Below are 22168 nucleotides of genomic sequence, written 5' to 3' on the forward strand. Positions count from 1 at the left end.
TACAACACAGGATTAGCAGTAAGAGCACCTACAAAGTAGGTCTCAGAAAGGAACTTGACAAAGTACTGAAAAACTTTAGGTGCTTGGTTTGCATCCAGAAATGCAAGAAAATTGGTTTCCTTGTGGATAAAGGGTACAAGATTATTGGATATCATTGATATGAGTATGAAGTTTAGTGGGTAAAAGAGATTTGTGAGAAAGAGTGAAAAATGAGAGAGAAAACGGTTTTGGATTAAAAGCTAGGTCATTTGAGATCTCGAAAGTTGTAAGTATGTATATGTATCGAGATGTCTGGGTATTTATAGTAAAAGCAAATGACTTGTCGAGAACTCAAAAATAGACATTTGGAATATGTCTATCGAGAAGTCATTTTAAGAAATGAAAAACATATCGAGAAGTCATTTTAAATTACTCTTATAGAGAACTAAAAATTGACTTATCGAGATGTCAAACAAATACCCAGTTTGTCCAAAAATGGACTGAATTAATTCCAACTTTTATTTGAATAAATTCAAAATAAAACTAGAATAAATTTGCCAAAGGTATTTTACCAAAATAATTTATTAAGTTAAATTATTTCAGTCTTGAGGTATTGAGAAGTCCAAAAAATTATACATGTAGAGAACTCTATAAGTTAACACTTCTAGAGAACTCTACAAGGACTTATCGATAAGTCATATTTAAGCCCATCGACTTATCGAGAACTCACTCGAGAAGTCTTAAAGTGACTTGTCGAGAAGTCAATTTAGACTTATCGAGAACTCAGTTCTCTATATACCTTAGGATCAATGAAATTCTGCCTCGTGTTAATTTTAAATATTAAAGATGCAAATTAACAACTAGGTAGTTTACTTAGAATATGAAAAATTCCAAGTTAAATTTTGGATTTTGAAAAATAAATATGCAGATATTTCTGAAATATTTATAATCCATATTTCAATTAATCTCCAATAAAATCAAATTAATTTAGATTTACTGGAAATTAATCTGCTGCAACATACTAGCTGAGTTCTTGCCTTAGGATGAAGAATTTAGCATTCCAATTTCACCTATAAGTCTAGTGAAAGTAGCTTCATCCAAAGGTTTAGTAAAAATGTCAGCTAGTTGTTTTTCTTTTGGAATAAAAATAAGCTCAATTGTACCATTTGCAGCATGTTCTCTAATAAAATGGTACCTTACATCAATGTGCTTTATTCTAGAATGATTAACTGGATTAGCCACAATAGATATAACACTAGTATTGTCACACATGATGGGAATTTTGTGTAACACTGGGACATAGTCCATTAGCTAATTTCTCATCAAAAGCACATGAGCACAGCAACTTCCAGCAGCTATGTATTCAGCTTCAACTGTGGAAGTTGACATAAATTGTTGTTTCTTTCTATGCCAGGATACAAGTCTTTGTGCAAAAAAAGTGACAGCTTCCACTAGTACTTTTTTTTGTCCACCCTGCATCCAGCAAAATCTACATCTGTATAACCATCAACTTCAAAACCAGTTCCCTTGGGATACCATAATCCCAAGTTAGGAGTCCCCTTCAAGTATCTGAAAATTGTTTTAACAGCCATCAAATGTGATTCTTTTGGATTAGCTTGAAATCTTGTACAAAGACATGTTGCAAACATTATGTCTGGTCTACTTGCAGTCAAGTAAAGCAATGATCTAATCATTCCTCTATAACTTGAAATGTCTACACTCTTGCCTTTCATGTCTTTATCAAACTTTGTTGCAATAGACATTGGTGTAGAAGCAGGTGAACAATCAACCATACCAAACTTCTTTAATAAATCCTTGACATACTTAGTTTGGCTGATGAAGATTCCATCATTTCTTTGACTAACTTGAAGTCCAAGAAAATAACTTAATTCCCCTATCATGCTCATTTCATATTCACTCTGCATAAGCTTAGAGAATCTTTGGCACAGCTTCTCATTTGTAGATCCAAATATAATGTCATCAACATAGATCTGGACTAGAATCATGTCATTACCATAGTTTTTGTAGAAGAGAGTTTTGTCTATGGTACCTCTAGTAAAACCATGTTTAAAAAGAAATTCTGACAATATATAATACCAAGCTCCAGGTGCCTGCTTTAATCCATATAGATCCTTCAGTAGTTTATACACAAAGTTTGGAAATTCAGGATCTTCAAAGCCAGGTGGCTATTACACATACACTTCTTCTTCTAGCTCACCATTTAGGAAGGCACTTTTCACATCGATTTGATACACTTTGAAATTTGATTGTGCAGTAAATGCTAGAAAAATCCTTATTACTTCAAGTCTTGCAACTGGAGGAAAAGTTTCATCATAATCAATTCTTTCTTCATGTGAGTAGCCTTTTGCAACCAACCTTGCTTTGTTCCTAGTAACCACACCATTTTCATCCAACTTTCCTGTACACCCACTTTGTTCCAATTATACTTCTATTCTTTGGTGCAGGAACTAACTCCCAAACTTTATTTCTTTCAAACCGATTGAGCTCCTCTTGCATAACAGATATCAAATCAGGGTCCATTAGAGCTTCTTCATTTTTCTTGGCCTCAACTTGAGATAGAAAGCATGCATGTAGGCACTCATTAGCAGCTTCACTCCTAGTCCTTACACCAGCATTAGGATCACCAATTATTACATTAGTATTATGACTCATATCCCATTTTTTGGTGTGAGTTTGTTGACTGGTGCCTTCATCATTTTCTTCATTATTGGTATGATTTGTAGATTCTTCTTCTTTTTCTCCCCCTGAGTTTGTGCTATCAAAATCAGGTGTTTGAGATGAGCTTCCATTTCCTTCATTTTCTTGTCCTGTAAATTCTTCATTTATCATTTGTTGTGCATTATCATCAACATCTTCATCTGAATCACTTTTGATATTAAGATTTTCAAATGAAAGGGCTTCAGCTTTATTTTCATCAAGGGATTCCAAGCCTGGACATTTGTCATCATCAAAAGTCACATCTATGCTCTCCATGATTTTCTTTTGATCAATCACATAAACCTTGTAGGCAGTTCTCTCCAATGAATATCCCAGAAAAATTGCTTCAAAAACTTTTGAGTCAAAATTTCCCACATATTCAGAGTAGTCTTTTAGGATGTAACACTTGCTTCCAAAAACATGAAGATGCTTTACTGTAGGCTTCCCTTAGACATGATTGAGTAGGGCGATTTTCAATACACTTTGTTGATGAGATATCTGTTTTGAGTGTAGCATGCAGTGTTAACAGCTTCTTCCCCAAAACTAGTTGGAAAATTTGCATCTTATAGCATTGTCCTTGTAGCTTCTACTAATGTTTTATTCTTTCTCTCAACTACACCATTTTGTTGAGGTGTTGTAGCTGCAGAGAATTCTTGGACAATGCCTTTACTTTTGCAGAATTCACTCAATGTTGCATTTCTGAATTCTGTGTCATTATCACTTCTCAATCTTTTCACACAATTATGATCTTCAGCATGTTTTTCTATCTTATTTATGTGTTCAATAATGATGTGTGGAGTTTCATCCTTAGAGTGCATAAATTATACCCAGGTGTATCTTGAGAAATCATCCACCATCACAAGTGCATACTTGTTCCCTGAAATTAATAAGACATTTAATGGCCCAAACAAGTCCATATGAATAAGTTGCAAAGGTGCACTTATGGAATTCACAGTTTTTGACTTGTGACTTGATCTTTTCATTTTTCCTTTCTGACAGGCCTCACAAACTTCAATTTGAGCAAACTCCAACTTTGCCATATCTCTCACCAACTCTTTCTTGACCAGAGTGTTGATTGCCTTGTAATTTAAATGTGAGAGTCTCTTGTGCCAAAAAAATTTTGCTCTGAGGATTCCTTGGTATAGAAGCAACAGATTCCACCCTCATTTGTTGAGTCCAAGTCTGCAACAAATAAGCTTCCTTTCCTTGCTCCTTTCAGAGCAATTTCACCAGTTTTATTGTTGATAAAAGTGCATTCTTCTTGGTTGAATAAGACTTCAAAACCTTTGTCTGCAAATTGGCTGACACTTAGAAGATTCACTTTAAGACCAGCTACCAGTGCTACATCATCAATGACAACATTTCCAGAAACAATCTTGTCATATCCCATTGTGAATCCTTTGTTGTTGTCTCCAAAGGTCACCAAAGGGTCAGTCTTCTCCTCAAATTATGATAGCAGGGCTTTATCACCTATCATATGCCTGGAACATCCACTGTCAATGATCCATATGACCTTCTTCACTTTTCCCTGCATACAATGAGTTTTAAGTGTGTTTAGCAACTCAAGCATTGTTGGTTACTTTCTTCTTGTTAACTGATCTAGCAGAAGTATAATGAGTTGTTTCAGATAAAATAGAATTCAATGATTGTTGTGCATTTTCCCTATCTGATGTAGACCCAACTTTTGTTTCTTTAAGGTCTACTCTCAGTTTGTGGCAACTCTTCATCACTTTCAAGTTGTAAGGGATGCAGTCAAACTTGTCACATAATGGGTAGGGATCATTTTCATCTGCTTCATTGTATTTGCATGCTCCTTCAGCTGGCTTGCTAACAACTTTTTTCAAAGGTGAGTTAGATGATTTACAGAGCCACATTTTTCACACTTCCTCCTTGGAGCATCTGCAACATAAGCAAAATTATTGCTTTTGTTTATCTCAATTTTTCCATTTCTATTTTTCTTCTTCTTTCTTGCATCTTTAATCTTTATTTTTTTGACATGTGTCTTGGTGCTTTGGTTGTCCATGAGATTTTCTTTAGTCTTAGAAGATTTAGTTGAATTTGCACTTTTCTTCTCATTATTCTCATCTACAATTTCTTGCTCAATAATCAACTCTTCTTCACTGAAGTTTACTTCACAAGCCTTGAACATAGGTGACCCATGATGCATTTTAATCGCAGCGGGGGCATGGTAAAACACTTTTACACACATAAAATCCAAATAAAAGCATATAAATCGTGGTAAAAACATAGGGGATCGATTACTAACCTTTAATATGCGATCCAAAAGCAACGTTCAGAGATCCTTAGCAGCTGCTCCTCAAACGTGAAGCACTCCACCGGTATCCACCAAGAAAACGACGTTAAGGAGGAGGAGGAGGTGGAGAGAATTTGTTTTTCTAAAACTTTTGGGTTTTTTGGGTTCGAATGAAAATAGGGTTTATAATAGTATATTTATAGGCAAAATTTTCAGCTGAAATTTTCCCATAAATATTATTATTATTATCCCATTTATTATTCTCATTAATAATTAAAACACCTTTTAATTATTAATCCTTTTTCTAAACACTTTAGAAATAATTCTCTCTCTTGATTTAATTTCCAAAAATTAAATCCTTTAATTAATAATATTAAGAACTTTTCTTAATTAATTTATAATCAGTTAAATCTCATTTAATTAATTATTAAATTTACCAATTAATTATTTATTTCATAAATAAATAATTATCAGCCATTATTAATTAATTCCTTTACCATTAAATCATTCTCTTTTTATGGTGTAACCCTGTAGGTTCAATATTAAGCCGGTAGTAGAAATAAATAATAATAAAACTATTTTATCATTATTTATATAAATTCTCTAATTTATTAAATATGATTAATTAATTAATCACATTTATTCTACATCGTGAGGGATACTTCTCAGCATATCGCGACTATCCGGATAATATGAATTCACTACTTAGAATACCAAGAACCTATTCAGTGAATAGTTACTGTACAATAAACTCCTTCTACCCTACAATGTTTCGATTAAATACAAGGCATGGATCTCGTGTCAAGCCTATCTAATTTAATCACTTGCTTACCATTTACTATGCGTAGTTCTATGCAAATTAGAAACTCCTTTCTAATTTCATTCACTTTGGCCAGAGATTCCTGAACTAGCATAAGTGGATCAACCTTGAACATTCGCTTCCTTCACTGGAAGGGGTAGATCCTTTATTGATCATACACTATCTTCGTGTACAAATTCCTATACCCAGTAGAGCCCTAATAATTGTCCCTGGAGACTAAGAACTAAACCAAAGCATAGTTCAGTGTACACAAGATGACTATGATGACCTCAAGTCTAAGGATACTTGTACAACTATCACTATGTGAACAACTGCTGACACGTGAGTAAACTCCATCAGTTGTTCAGCTGTGCGAGTCATGTTCAGTGAACTTATTCTATAATAAGCACCTACATACTAGCTATAGTGTCACCACACAAATGTCTATGAGAACAGACATCCTTCATAATGAAGCAAACATAGTATGTACCGATCTCTGCGGATTATTAATTACCAGTTAGTAATCCTACGACCAGGAACTATTTAAGTTTAGAGTTATCATCTTTTAGGTCTCACTATTATGATCTCATCATAATCCATAAAAAGCTTTACTCTAAACTATGGTATATCTTATTTAAACACTTAAATAGATAGAGCCCGTAATAAAAACAAAACAAGTCTTTTATTAATATCAATGAAATCAAAACAGATTACATAAAAAGTTATTCCTAAATCCTAATACATGATTGGACTTAGGACATATTCCTTTCAATCTCCCACTTGTACTAAAGCCAATCACTCTGGTATCTAATGCCCATCTAGTCTTTATGATGATCAAAGTGACTTTCAGAAAGTAGCTTTGTGAGTGGGTCTGCTATGTTGTTATGTGTGTCAACTCTATTTCAATACAATATAAGAAATGTTATCGCGCTCCCACTAACCCTTTTGTAGACGCATGGTTCATCTACATTTTTGATGAAATCAAACTCTTTGATTGTCTCATCAAAACGGATATTCCATCTACGAGAAGCTTGCTTTAAACCACATATGGTTCGCAGTAGCTTACACACTAGGTTTTCATTTCCCTCGGAAAGAAAACCATCTAGCTATATGCCAGATCTCATAGTCGTAGTAAGTAGCAATCGCAAGCAAAATCCGAACTGATTTTAACAGGGCTACAGGTAAAAGGTTTCATCAAAGTCAATCCATTGCCTTTGTTTGAATCCTTTTGCCACAAGCCTGGCCTTATAGGTCTCCACCTGGCCATCTGCTATAATCTATCTTTTGTATACCGTATAGATAGATTTCATTCGGGATTTTATGGCACTATGCCATTTCTCTGAGTCAACACTACTCATAGCCTCATTATAGGTCATAGGGTCGTCATCTTCAATGATCGACAACTCATTGTCATTCTCAATGACAAGGCCATATTACCTCTCAGGTTGGCGAGACACTCTCCCTGATCTATGAATGGGCTGTTCCACAAAAGGTTGTTCAGTCAGAACAGGTGTTTCCACTTGAACCGTAGTAGTTTGTGCTTCTTGAACTTCATCAAGTTCAATTTTGCGCCCACTGTTTCCTTCAAGGATAAACTCCTTTTCCAAGAAGGTAGCATATCTGGAGACAAACACCCGATGATCGGTGTAAAAGTAATACCCTAAAGTCTCTTTAGGATATCCCACAAAACTACATTTTACGGATCGATATTCCAGCTTATCTGGGTCAACTTACTTGACAGAAGCTGGACATCCCCAAATCTTAACGTGTTTAAGACTCGGTTTCCTTTTTTTCCATATCTCATACGGAGTTTGAGGAACAGATTTGGAAGGCACCTTATTCAGTAAATATGTTGAGGTTTCCAATGCATAACCCCATAGGAATACTGGAAGATTCTCATAGCTCATCATGGACCGAACTATGTCTAACAAAGTTCGATTTCTCCTTTCAGATACCAATCTGGAGGAGTCCCCTGGGAGACTATACCATTTACTTTGAGATAATCTAGAAACACTCCATTGAAGTATTCACCACCTCGATCTAATCGAAGAATTATAATACTATGTTTGGTTTGTTTCTCCACTTCATACTTATACTCTTTGAACTTTTCAAAGGCTTCAGACTTGTGTTTCATCAAACACATATCCGAATCTAGATCTATCATCTATGAAAGTAATGAAGTATGAAAATCCACCCATGGCTTGCTTAGACATTGGTCCACATACATCTGTGTGTACCATTCCTAGCAAATCTGCAGCCCTCTCTCTATGTCCACTAAATGGAGACTGCAGTGCCACTATAAAGTGAGATTTTCATCATCCCTTTTCTTTTATTAGTTTGTTCAATCTGAAGTAAATTATGTCACATTTATACAGACCATTATTTAAAGCACCACGTCCATAAAGAATATTATCTCTAAGAATAGAACATTCATTATTCTCAATAATAAATGAAAATCCAGCCAAGTCTAACATGGGAATAATATTCCTCACAATCGAGGGAACAAAATAACAATTATTTAAAATAATAGTCTTGCCCGTAGGCATATGTAAATGAAATGATTCTACATCTTCAGCTGCAACTCTTGCTCCATTTCCCATCAGTAGAATCACCTCCTCTTCCTCAAGAGTCCTACTTCTCCTTGGTCCCTGCAACAAATTGCAGATTTGAGAACCACAGGCGGTATCTAATACCCAAGTAGAAATTTGATTTAATGACATATTCACTTCTATCATGAACATACCTGAATCAGAAGCGGTAGTCTCACTACCCTTCTTCTTCTTCAATTCTGCAAGGTAAACCTTGCAGTTCCTCTTCCAGTGCCCCACCTTGTTACAGTGAAAGCAAATAACTTTGCTCTTGGGGTCTTTAGCTTTTGGTGGAACCGGCTTTTCTTCACCTACTTTCTTCTTCTTGGAAGAGTTCCTCTTCCTTTCCTTAGGATTGGAACATTTACCAATTAGAAGAACAGAACTCTTCTTAGGGGAAAATTTGATTCAGCAGTCTTCAACATGTTGTGGAGTTCAGGCAGGCTGACATCCAACTTATTCATGTGAAAGTTCACAACAAACTGCGAGAACGAACTCGGAAGCGATTGCAAGACCAATTCTTGGCTCAGCTCCCCATCCATGGCAAAACCAAGTTGTCCAAGACGTTCAATCAAATTGATCATCTTAAGTACATGGTCATTCACAGATGATCCCTCAGACATCCTACAACCGAACAGCTCCTTCGATATCTCATATCGAGCTGTCCTCCCCGCCACATCATACAACTCTTGTAGATGCATTAGAATAGTGTGAGCATCCATATGCTCATGTTGCTTCTGTAGCTCAATGTTCATGGAAGCTAGCATGATGCATTGAGCAACATTTGCATCATCTATCCACTTACGATACACAACATGTTCATCATTATGTGCATCACTAGCAGGTTCAGTAGGCTTAGGTGAGTCAATCACGTATTCCAGCTTCTCAATCCTGAGAACAATTCTCAAGTTTCGAAGCCAGTCAGCATAATTAGGACCAGTCAATTTGTGAGCATCTAGTATGCTCCTGAGTGATAGTGCAGAAGACATAACGTACAAAGTAAATCTGTAAATGATAAACACATAACAACACTTAGAAAATATTCGATTTCATTTTAAAACACTATATGAATCGGGTCTTTATTCATAAGTGGCTCCCACTAGTTTATCTAATTTATTCAACCCCCTACGTGAAAAATTAAGCATTCATAATGCTAGTGGGAATAGGGATCCTACATTCCATTACACAACCCTGGCTGTGGCACGAAATGCCATGTAATGTTCAATAGGCAGACAACTCTTGTCAATTACATCTAATGTTATTCCCTAATCAAACTTTAGCCTCTTGAATAATTGAGTCACGGCTGTGGCATGACAAACTCAATATTCTAAGTCAAGTCTAACCCAACATTCTGTACAATTGAATCAGTCCCCAAAGGCCCACGGCTGTGGCACGTAACGACCTTTAGATTCTTATTCAATGTACACATCTCTATGTAATAGACAAGTATTTCTTATTTCGAAATCAAAGCCCTCGGCTGTGGCACGAAACGACAATGATTTAAAAATAAGAACTACTTTCTATCATGTTGGAAGGCTATGACCGACACAAGCCCGTTGTATCATTGGCCAATTACTACTTGATATTATTTAATTTTAGAGGGATTATATTACGTTACAATCATAATCATATTATAAAGAAATTCTTCCTTTTAAATTAAATATTTCAAATCAATAATCAATAATCAGATGACTCCCAGATCGGGTGGAGCATTGTCAAGAGGCGTCACTTAATAACCCTTTCTTACAGATAGAAATATGTTGTTGACAGAATCATCCTTTCTCTCATATCGAAAATTCATATTCAATTACGTGTTTCATAAACACAAGAATCTCATGATTGTATTCATAATATTATTCTTAAGGTTATGAAACAATTTCACTATACTAGGTCGTCTAACAAACGCCTTATGTTCATTTAAGTTCACCTAAATCTATCATCGCATGATAAACTAAGCATATATCACATATATCAACATGAATAAACATCAAGGTAGGCATGTTATATCATCTAGCACATTAGTCTAAGCATTATACATCTATATGTATCACATGAAGCATTTAAAAGCAATTAAAAACAGTTAAAAACAGCTTTAAAACACTTTCAGAAATATAAACAGTTCAAAACTTTTATATAAACTAAAATTTGATCACACCATTAGATCCGTCTCGGAAAAACAAATCCAACGATATATTGCACGCCCAAAACGGAGTTACGAAACTCCCAGAAAATCAAATTTAATGTGGACAATCGGGCTGTAACGCATTACAGGAACGCGTTACAAGCCCTGTAACGCATTCCGGTGATGCGTTACAACCCTTTTAACCAATTAAAAGGTGTAACGCATTCCGTGAATGCGCCACAGGGTGTAACGCATTCCCGGAATGCGCGACACCCCTTTTTTTTCTTTTGCAGCAGCCGCCGACAGCTTCTTCTCGAACAGCGCGCTTGACAACTCTGTTCTTTCTTTCCGTGCAATCACGGACAACATGCAGATGTATGGCAGCCACAGATATATTTATACATATACAACTTTATATACATTTAAATATACATACTTATTTAATTACGAATTTAATTGCAAGATCTTCAAAAATTCATAATAAAAAATCTATACATCATAAAATTATGAAAAAAATATCCAGACGATCTACAACACTTGTAGAACCCAGATCAACATTCAAAATTATTCTGAGAAACAATTTCTTATCAGACAAAATTAATCTATGATATAACTTGTAAAAATCATAATTAATTCATACAAGCACATAAAATTCTGAAATTTTTACCACAGATCTATATGCATACAACCTATGTTCTGATACCATTGATGGATTTTAATCACAGCGGGGGCATGGTAAAACACTTTTACACACATAAAATTCAAATAAAAGCATATAAATCGTGGTAAAAACATAGGGGATCGATTACTAACCTTTAATATGCGATCCAAAAGCAACGTTCGGAGATCCTTAGCAGCTGCTCCTCAAACGTGAAGCACTCCACCGGTAACCACCAAGAAAACGACGTTAAGGAGGAGGAGGAGGTGGAGAGAATTTGTTTTTCTAAAACTTTTGGGTTTTTGGGGTTCGAATGAAAATATGGTTTATAATAGTATATTTATAGGCAAAATTTTCAGCTGAAATTTTCCCATAAATATTATTATTATTATTCCATTTATTATTCTCATTAATAATTAAAACACCTTTTAATTATTAATCTTTTTTCTAAACACTTTAGAAATAATTCTCTCTCTTGATTTAATTTCCAAAAATTAAATCCTTTAATTAATAATATTAAGAACTTTTCTTAACTAATTTATAATCAATTAAATATCATTTAATTAATTATTAAATTTGCCAATTAATTATTTATTTCATAAATAAATAATTATCAGCCATTATTAATTAATTCCTCCACCATTAAATCATTCTCTTTTTATGGTGTAACCCTGTAGGTTCAATATTAAGCCGGTAGTAGAAATAAATAATAATAAAACTATTTTATCATTATTTATATAAATTCTCTAATTTATCAAATATGATTAATTAATTAATCACATTTATTCTACATCGTAAGGGATACTTCTCAGCATATCGCGACTATCCGAATAATATGAATTCACTACTTAGAATACCAAGAACCTATTCAGTGAATAGTTACCGTACAATAAACTCCTTCTACCCTACAATGTCCCGATTAAATACAAGGCATGGATCTCGTGTCAAGCCTATCTAATTTAATCACTTCCTTACCATTTACTATGCGTAGTTCTATGCAAATTAGAAACTCCTTTCTAATTTCATTCACTCTGGCCAGAGATTCCTGAACTAGCATAAGTGGATCAACCTTGAACATTCGCTTCCTTCACTGGAAGGGGTAGATCCTTTATTGATCATACACTATCTTCGTGTACAAATTCCTATACCCAGTAGAGCCCTAATAATTGTCCCTGGAGACTAAGAACTAAACCAAAGCATAGTTCAGTGTACACAAGATGACTATGATGACCTCAAGTCTAAGGATACTTGTATAACTATCACTATGTGAACAACTGCTGACACGTGAGTGAACTCCATCAGTTGTTCAGCTGTGCGAGTCATGTTCAGTGAACTTATTCTATAATAAGCACCTACATACTAGCTATAGTATCACCACACAAATGTCTATGAGAACAGACATCCTTCATAATGAAGCAAGCATAGTATGTACCGATCTCTGCGGATTATTAATTACCAGTTAGTAATCCTACGACCAGGAACTATTTAAGTTTAGAGTTATCATCTTTTCGGTCTCACTATTATGATCTCATCATAATCCATAAAAAGCTTTACTCTAAACTATGGTATATCTTATTTAAACACTTAAATAGATAGAGCCCGTAATAAAAACAAAACAAGTCTTTTATTAATATCAATGAAATCAAAACAGATTACATAAAAAGTTATTCCTAAATCCTAATACATGATTGGACTTAGGACATATTCCTTTCAACCCAACCTTTTTCAGCATTGCTGGAACATTTTCATTTTCTGTTGCTTTTCCTTTGTCACTCATGTTTTTCTTTTTATTGTTCAAGGAATCATAATCAAGACCAATATTGACCAACCAATTCAGATGCATTCCTGAAGGACTTCAACTTCACTTCATTTTTCTCCAGTTTTTCCCTTAACACAGCTTCAATCTCATTTGCACACTTGAGCTTATTTTTCAGATAAACATTTTCTTGTTTTACAGCTTCAAGCTCTACTATTAACAATTCAGTTCCTTGTGTTTCATTCTCAAGCTTCTCATTCATCTTTGTCAATATGCTTACTTCTTCATTAGCAGCCACTATACTTGTATGAATGTGAAACATTTCTGTGCTCATCTTTTCAACTGTTTCCTTATATTGATTCACATTTAAATCATTGGTGGTAAGAGTTGGTACCTGTGTTTTTGATGAAGTAGACTCTCCTTGATCCAAGGCCATTAGTGCATAATTTCTAACTTCCTCATCTTCATCATTGTCAGAGTCATTCCAACTTTTACCTTCTACAATATAAGCTTTGCTTTGCTGCTTTTTTAGAAGAGCTTCATACTTTGCTTCTAATTTAAGATGAGCTTTGTATTTCTTTGCCTTTTTGGGTTTCCCGCACTCTGTAGAAAAATGGCCCAACTCATCACAATTGAAGCACCTTATCTTTGATCTGTCAACAGATCCAGTTTTATAACCATTCTTGTTATCAGAAGTGTACTTCCCTTTTCCTTTCCAGCTGCTGTCTTTGTTGAAAGACTATCCTTTACTCTTGAAGTATCTTGGCTTCTTTACTCTAATGTTAGAGAATTTTCTAGCCAAATAGGTCATTGACTGATCTAGCTCATCCAGTTCATCAAGAGTGTAGAACTCATCTTCTTCTAATTCCAGAATGACTTGTTCCTATGAATCATTGATTTTTTGCTCACTTGTTGAGGCAGCTGGAGTCTGGGATCTTGGCTCATCATTGGAGGTCTGGCTTTCATTAACAATTAGGGCACTTGAACCATCTACAACATGCCCTTGACTAGACCTTAATGATTTCCTTTGAATCATTTCTAGTTCATGTGTTTTCAAGATTCCATATAGAACTTTCAGAGTTATCCTGCTCAAGTCTCTCCCATCCTTGATTGTTGAGATTTTTTGTTCCAAATGATCAGGGAGAGTAAGCAAAAACTTCAAGTTCAATTCTTCAGCATCATAGTACTTGTCATGAAGCTGCAAGTCATTGATCAGCTTCTTAAACCTTTCAAACACATCAGTAATGCTTTCCTTTGGCTTAGCCATGAAACCCTCATACTGTGAAATCAGTATTCTTCTTTGATTAAATCTAACTTCCTCAGTTCCCTCACACAATATCTCTATCTTTTCCCAGATATATTTTGCAATATCACAGTTGACAATGTTGTTATACATTACATTGTCAAGTGACTCAATTAAGATTAACTACAAGTCACTATCCAGGAGACTTTTTCTTTCTCAGGCTCAGTGTATTCTGCAGGGTCCTTGGGAGCATAATGAGCTGGGATAACCATGTCTACATCTTTAGATTCATCAATTGTAACCATTGGAATGAAGGGCCCATTTTTGAGAATCTGAATATACAGTAGATTGGCCATTCTGATAAATAACATCATTTTCTTCTTCGATAGAGTGTAGTTAGCTTTGTCAAAAGTAGGGATTTTGATGCTACTGATTTTCTGTATATTCATTCTTCCAAGATCTTGAATCTGTTTACTTTCAGATTTTGCTCTGATACCACTTGTTAGGAAATGAATAACACACAGAGGGGGGTGAATGTGTATTAGGTGTTTTCATGCTTTTCTTTAATTTTTATGGTTGAACAAAGTAAATTAAATCTTGTATAGAATTGTGTTAATGCAGAATATAACCATGCAATAATAAAGAACACAAATCTTTCAAAACTCTTTAATTTTATATTAAAATTAAGAATGTTTTGCTACAAAATTTCTAGGCTCTTTGTTGATAAAGAGCTTAGCTTCTTCTTGAGAGCGTTACAAGATTTTCTATCTAGATTGTTACACCTAACAAAGGACCAGTGTTAACTTTATAAATCAGTTAACTACTAGTTTACACAATGTACAATAAGACATGCTATTAACCTTTAGTAAACTGTCACTTGTCATTTCTATTTTAGGAAAAGTGAATCTTCTATTTCTGGATTAACATATCTTTAGCATCCTGTGATTACTTTGATCCTCCTTTGTCAACTGATCTTCACCATTGATCTTGCACATTCTTCAAGCTGCTTTTTGTAGACTTGTCAATCCAGCTGGTTGGATTGTTTGTTGATTGTAGATCTTGGATATTGTACTGGTTTGCATTTTGTACTTTGAGAATTTACCTCGAGATCTCCAGTTAGGCATATAGAGATCTTGACATCTCGATAAGTATATTGACTTATCGAGATCTCTAATACTCAATAGTAAATTTGACTTATCTCTATAAGAGACTTTGGCTTGTCGAGGTCTCTTAGCTTCATGTCTTCACTTTGACTTGTCGACAACTTAGAGTTCTCTAGTGAATTTTGACTTATCGATATCTCTGAGTTCTCTAGTGGACTTTGACTTATCGATAATTCAGAATTCTCTAATGAATGTATACTTGTCGATAACTCTGAGTTCTCTAGTGAAGAAATGACTTGTCGATATCTCCAAACTTCATGTCTTCAATTGACTTGTCGATATCTCTCTGAGTTCTCTAGTAGCTTTCCTGACTTCTCGATAAGTCATTTGGAGTTCTCCAATGACTTCTCTATAACACTAAATATGTGACTTGTAGAGATCTTGAATTAGAGTATTTTTATCCAAACAGATTTATTCAACTCCAAGCTTCTTCAAAATTCTTCTGAGGCATGATCTTCTTGATCTTCTTCCAGATAGAATCCTTAGGCTTGATATTGTTTAAGGAAAAAGAATCCAGTCTGCTCCTTTGCATTTTTACAGACTTTAAAATGTTACAAGTACAAATACAAACTAAGATAACAATACAACTTACATAGGGTTGTTAATATGACTTAGTCTTTTTGTGATACAGGCATGTCTTGCACAACAATTTTTAAACGGATAAGACTAGAATGGTTTCTCCTAAATCTATGTCCAAAGTATTAATTGATGCATTAGATAAAATGAATCTTATTGATGTAGACTTTTACAAACATCTCATATGAATGATATGTTCAAGAATTACTCACTAGCACAACCTACATTTCAAAGACTATCTAATATGGCAAGTAGTGCTAAGGTTCAAACAGTACAAGATCAATCTGACCCAAGCACTACCAAAAGACTTAAAACGTAAAACAACAGCATCAGTTTCCAAAAGACTTATGTTAGTAAAAAGAAGAAGAAGAGAACCCTAGAGCATGTTGTTGTAAATGCTGATCTAGATGTAGGAAGTGAGAATCTTGTGTCACCTCTCACCAGACCAAAGAAGTCAAAGAACAAGCCATCTTTGTTTTCTCTCAGCAGAACTCATAGATGTTAGAAGGGGTAAACTCGTTACTGTTTGTGGATTCTCAAAAAGTCACATAAAAAGAGTAGTATCCCCGCTATATTTTGTGAAAATTCTGCACAGCCTCAGAAACTCACTTCTGAGGAGATTGAGGAACTACGTACACAAGAGTGGAGATAACATGGAAATTGAAACTTACTCTACCTCAATTCAGATTGAGTTTCCAAAATCAAATCTACAATCAACTTCTCTACCAGAAATCTCAACCTCTCAAATTTCTTCTCAACTGGAAATTCAGATGATTAAAACTATAGACATTGATCATTTACAACTTTCTTCTGAGATTAAGCCAATGTCAATTGACTTAGTGCATGAGACTTTACTCACCACCTAGGAAATTCATTCAGTTAGTCAGGAGATGCAAGTTGGGGCATACTCTGATGACACCAACAACAATATGGTGGATTCACCAATTTTTACTAGAGACCCCATGAGGTCACCAAAATCTCTAACGAACATCATTTCAGATGTTTTGAAAGACTTTCCAGTAATGGCTAATGAAGCTATTGATGCAACTTATCCCACTACAGTGGAGATATTAGCAAACTTCACAGTTTCAAAAGTTGGGCTCTCAGAGTCAAAAAATAATTCATCCTAGTCTAGAATCTTCATCTATTCCAGAGGAGTCTAGCTCTAGCTCTAGCTCTAGCCAATGTCAATTGCCTTAGTGCATGAGACTTTACTCACCACCTAGGTTGGGGCATACTCTGATGACACCAACAAAAATATGGTGGATTCACCAATTTTTACTAGAGACCCCATGAGGTCACCAAAATCTCTAATGAACATCATTTCAGATGTTTTGAAAGACTTTCCAGTAATGGCTAATGAAGCTATTGATGTAACTCATCCCACTACAGTGGAGATATTAGCAAACTTCACAGTTTCAAAAGTTGGGCTCTCAGAGTCAAGAAATAATTCATCGTGGTCTAGAATCTTCATCTATTCCAGAGGAGTCTAGCTCTAGCTCTCACTTTATGAAAACTTAGTTGCAGCCTGTGCGACATGATAATACTGTAGGACCTTCTACTGAAATCAAATTGATGGAGCCTTTTGGCTATGAGAATCAGTTAGAAAGTTCACAAAAATTGCTCAATATCTTCTTATAGTTGACTTACCTAATGTTGATTATCAAGCAATTCTTTTAGAGCATCAGAAGGACATGGAAATTCAAAGTGAAAAGATTGCAAATGAAGCTGAAAAAGAAGACAATGTGGACTCTTGGTTGAGTACTGACTCCCAACTAGAGATGAAAGAAGCCCTATCCAAGATTAAACAAGAGTATTTAATGACTCTGAGTTCAGATTCCAAAGATCTCACAACCACTAAACTCTATGAGGCCCTAAATGACTCAACCAAGTTCAATCTAAAATGTCTAAATCATTTGAGAAGAGGAATTGAAGTAGAGCTACAAAATATAAAGAGCAGCGACACTACTGTTGTCAAAGAAGTCAAACAACATTTCCAAGATTATTTACCAAAGTTGACTCGTGATATGAATGAAGGAGAAAAATCAAAAGAAGAATCAAAACTTTGGGTGATAATCTAGGAGATACGTATACTCACTTCAGACAGTAAAAAGAAGTTATCTCAAAGCTAATTGACAAAGTCATGGATGTAAATTCAAAACTCAAAACTACTTGATAAATTTATGGATGTAAATTCAAAATATGAAGTACTCTGGAAGAATCCGTATGGTAACATGCTTACAACTGATGTTCCTCTACATTAAATGTCTAAACGTCAATTTGAGAAACTCAAGGAACTCGTCATATCTGCACCAACCTCCAACAAGCTCTATGCAAAAATAGACTCTCAGGAAAACACTGTAAAGGGACTAAAACGTGACAACCTATTAAATCAGCGGTAAATGCTTTCTCAGATAATAAAAGATCTCAATATCCTTGAAGTGGCACCTGTTAAAAAAATCACTAACAATCCTAAAGGGGAGAAAAGCAGCAAAAGGGGAAATAGAGCCAATGGAAGTAGCAGATCTATTAATGACAATAAAGCATGGATGAGAGTAGATGGAAAAGAAGTGATGAAAGAAACAGTGGCAAACTGAAAATCACATAAGAAATAAAAAGACCAGTCAAGCTACCTGAGGTTGCTATCAAGGACTCCGAAGGAAAGAAAATGATTATTCAATCGATTTTTCATCCAGTAACTATGATGCTGAATCCAACAACAATCAGTCAAGTAGTACCCGGGAAAAGTGGGAAACCAGTGATTGTGCCACTTAACTCAAGTCAAACTTTAGGAAATAGTAAATACATATGAATATCATGATGAGACCTTCCTCGAGTACTTGAAAGACTTGAATGAAAAAGTCAGAGGAAATCACTTAGAGTATCTCAAACTTCTCAAAAAGAGAGTGAAATACTTCACAGTACTTCCAAGAAGAATAAATGATATGTGTAGGAAGGAGATTGTCATGGTGTCAGATAACAACAACATAATTTGGCATCTTTAATATGACACCTTGGAAAGACTAAAGTATTTAGAAGTGGATGCAATTCTCCATCTCATTGAAAGTAATGGGCCAAACAACAAGAATCTCTATAATCTCTTGCTCAACAATCAATAACTGAGGCTTCCAGAAGTTTACAACAATCTAAAAACTATGATCTACCAGCCAGGCACAAGACCACAAGACATAATTCATCTGGACATTACAATGGACCTATATCAGAACAACAAAATATTGATTGTTCATCTTATTAAAAAATTGGAGAAAAGTCCAATCTTAAGAATTATGGAAGAAATAGAAGTGACAATAGAACTAAAAAACTATGTCAACACTGTCAAAGTCACTTTATGTAAGTTTTCTCATATTAAAGTAAATACAATGTACTTGAAGATTATACTGCTTTTATTTGCATATGTCCTTAATGTATGGTAGGTTTGTTAATAGATTTAAAATTGTGCCTAAGGATCTTACTCACAATTTGGCGGAGATTGTTAGGTGCATGACCTATCTTTACAATCATAACAAGCTACTCAAGTATCAATGTCTCTTTACATGACCTAGGGGATTCTACCATTTGGATTGGTGATAGGTTTCAATGTACTTGTCATGTTCACTTTGTAGACAGCTCATAATGGTATAAGAGCTTAGGAAAATTCTCTACAACAATCTTGTATATAATAAATATAGAATAAATCAACTTGGAAGAAGTTCAATGGAAATTGTTCATTCTCTTCTGAAAGAATTTGAACTGATTGTGCCCGAAGTGATAATAGTCACGTTGAACCCTCGAATATGTTCGAAGATCTCGAAATGCACTCCCATATTTTTTTATACTATCGCAATCTGGACCAAAATTGTTTCGGCGCCATATTTTGAGAATAACCTTTAAGACCTTTTTTAAGTACGTTATAGAAAAAAAAACAAGCACCAACTTGAAGGAAGAAGAATCCTGAAGTCAATATGTCATAAAAATTCTCTAAGTCCAGTATCGTGAAGTCTATCAGAGTTTACGATCCTATCATGAAGTCCACCAGAGTTTATAATCATATCGAGAAGACAATCAGAGTTACAAATGTATCAAGAATTCCAAGTCCGACCTATGTCGAGAAGTCCAAACTTGTTTCAAATCGTGAATTCCGATTTTATACTACATCGGGAAGTCAAGAAAAATGTTATATCGTGAAGTACAAAACTGTGTCACATCGACAAATCTAAAGTAAACTCTGATAATATAATCAAGTCAAATGAAGTTCACGATATTTTCATTCGACCTCCTCACAACAAGACAAACGAAGGTACTCATTATCATAAAAGAAGAAACATATCACTATCAGCATATGGTACATGGAGGTGATCCATGGATAAGTGTCAAGCCTACGAGCAAACTTAGAGAGAAAAAAAGAGAGCAAACAAACAACAAAAGAAATGGAACATATAAAAATTAAAGTAGTCCTTATAAAAGCTGTAATGTGTCGCCTCTGTAAAATAGGACAACTAGATGTAAAGGGGGTGCGCATTATATAGTATGTTATATTTTATATATTGATTGCACCACCCATTCTTTCGGTGTGTAACAGATAATAGATAAGCACTGATATATATTTTCTCTCTTTGTAAGGCAAATTCAGGAATTTGTTCTTCCAGAATGAGCTAAGAGAAACACCATTATTTTTCTTAGAAACTGTAGCACGATTTCTTTATATCTTATAAAAGTAAATTGAGTAAAATATCTTTGTATTTTTACATAGCTGCAGTTAATTTTATTTTTGAGTTGCTAGTTTCATAGTATTCGGAAAATCCCAATACTATAAAAAATCTGACTTCCCTAATACCTCCAAATCCTCGTTCGATTATGAAAAACAAGAAGAACACTTATCTGATTCTCTCGATAATTATGAAATTTAACTGTATAAATGATTATCTGTACAAAATAAAGTACAGTAAAGACTATTTATATTTACGAAAAATTGGTACCCCATTGGATCATATCCGATACAAAAATAGAATATTAGGTAGCTAAGTATTAATAGAACATATCCAATTCAGTACCGGTTTTCAGGATAAACATGAAAATTAGGCTTTTAAATAAAGTTTTCGAGTTTTCGGGTTCCAGACTTGTGTTCACTCGTACTTAGAGAAAATACAATATTTAAATCAAAATATCTCGTATATCAAAAATATCTAGTTTACCAGGACGATCAAAAAATATTAAAATAATCATAAAATTGTACCGAGGCAAATAATCGAAAAAGTTAAAACACGAAAAATACTCGGAATAACCAAATTAGGCCAAAAACTAGTTTTCTCGTAACTTTCGGGAAGTGTAAACATATAAACCGTTACGAGTGGAATATTTTTGAATAATCAAAATAATTAATAACTAAATCGAAAAATAATTATTTAAATTTATAAATCAATTATAAAATCATATAACAACATATAAATTATTAGAAAAATATCTAAATAATCTATACCTCATTTTGAGAATATAAAAATTAAAATTCTACAAATTTTACCACATACGAACAACAAACACAGAGACCAACTAATAGAAAATTTATATAATATTCATTTATCATCAAAAATAATTTTCACGGTAAAACTTGGATATTACACACTATAATTCTTTATTTTTATTAAATTAAACGTAACAATTCATAAAAAATACATGAAATTATGCTTAACTCAATCCAAAACTCAAAATATTTAACCAAAACAAATTCGTAAGTATTCCCGTTAAATTGCCGAAATTTGTTATCCCTAATTTTTTAATAAAATGTATGAAACAACATTTAATTTTACCCCGAAGGTGAAGTCCTACAATTTTATATAAAATTAACAATAGTAATCATTTTCCAAAATTTGACCAACTTTATCCTTTGAATACTCATATGTCACTGGAGATCCAATATAGACCAGATTCTCTCCATATCTTCCATATATAGATTAACCAATTATGAGTGTAGTATTTTAGAAAAATTGGGATACCCAACTACCTACCTAAGAACATCTTCGATAGTTAAAAACTTTCAACTAAAAATGTGTCAAATATATCATAAATAAATATTATAGAAATTATGTAAAAATTATTTCAGTCCAATATTACAGTTAGCTAAAATTTTAGCTAACCACCATATATTAGCTATATTTCTCAAATATGTACATATCTGTAATTTAATTACACGTCATCTATTTATCATATCCAAATTATACATTCTACTTACAATAACTTAAAATAATAAAAATATACTATTTTCAAAAATATAGAAAATTATTATAATCAACTTCGTCATAGGTTCATGAAACTTTA

The sequence above is a fragment of the Apium graveolens genome, chromosome 10 (genome assembly GCF_009905375.1).
Source record: "Apium graveolens cultivar Ventura chromosome 10, ASM990537v1, whole genome shotgun sequence".
Lineage (NCBI taxonomy): Eukaryota > Viridiplantae > Streptophyta > Magnoliopsida > Apiales > Apiaceae > Apium > Apium graveolens.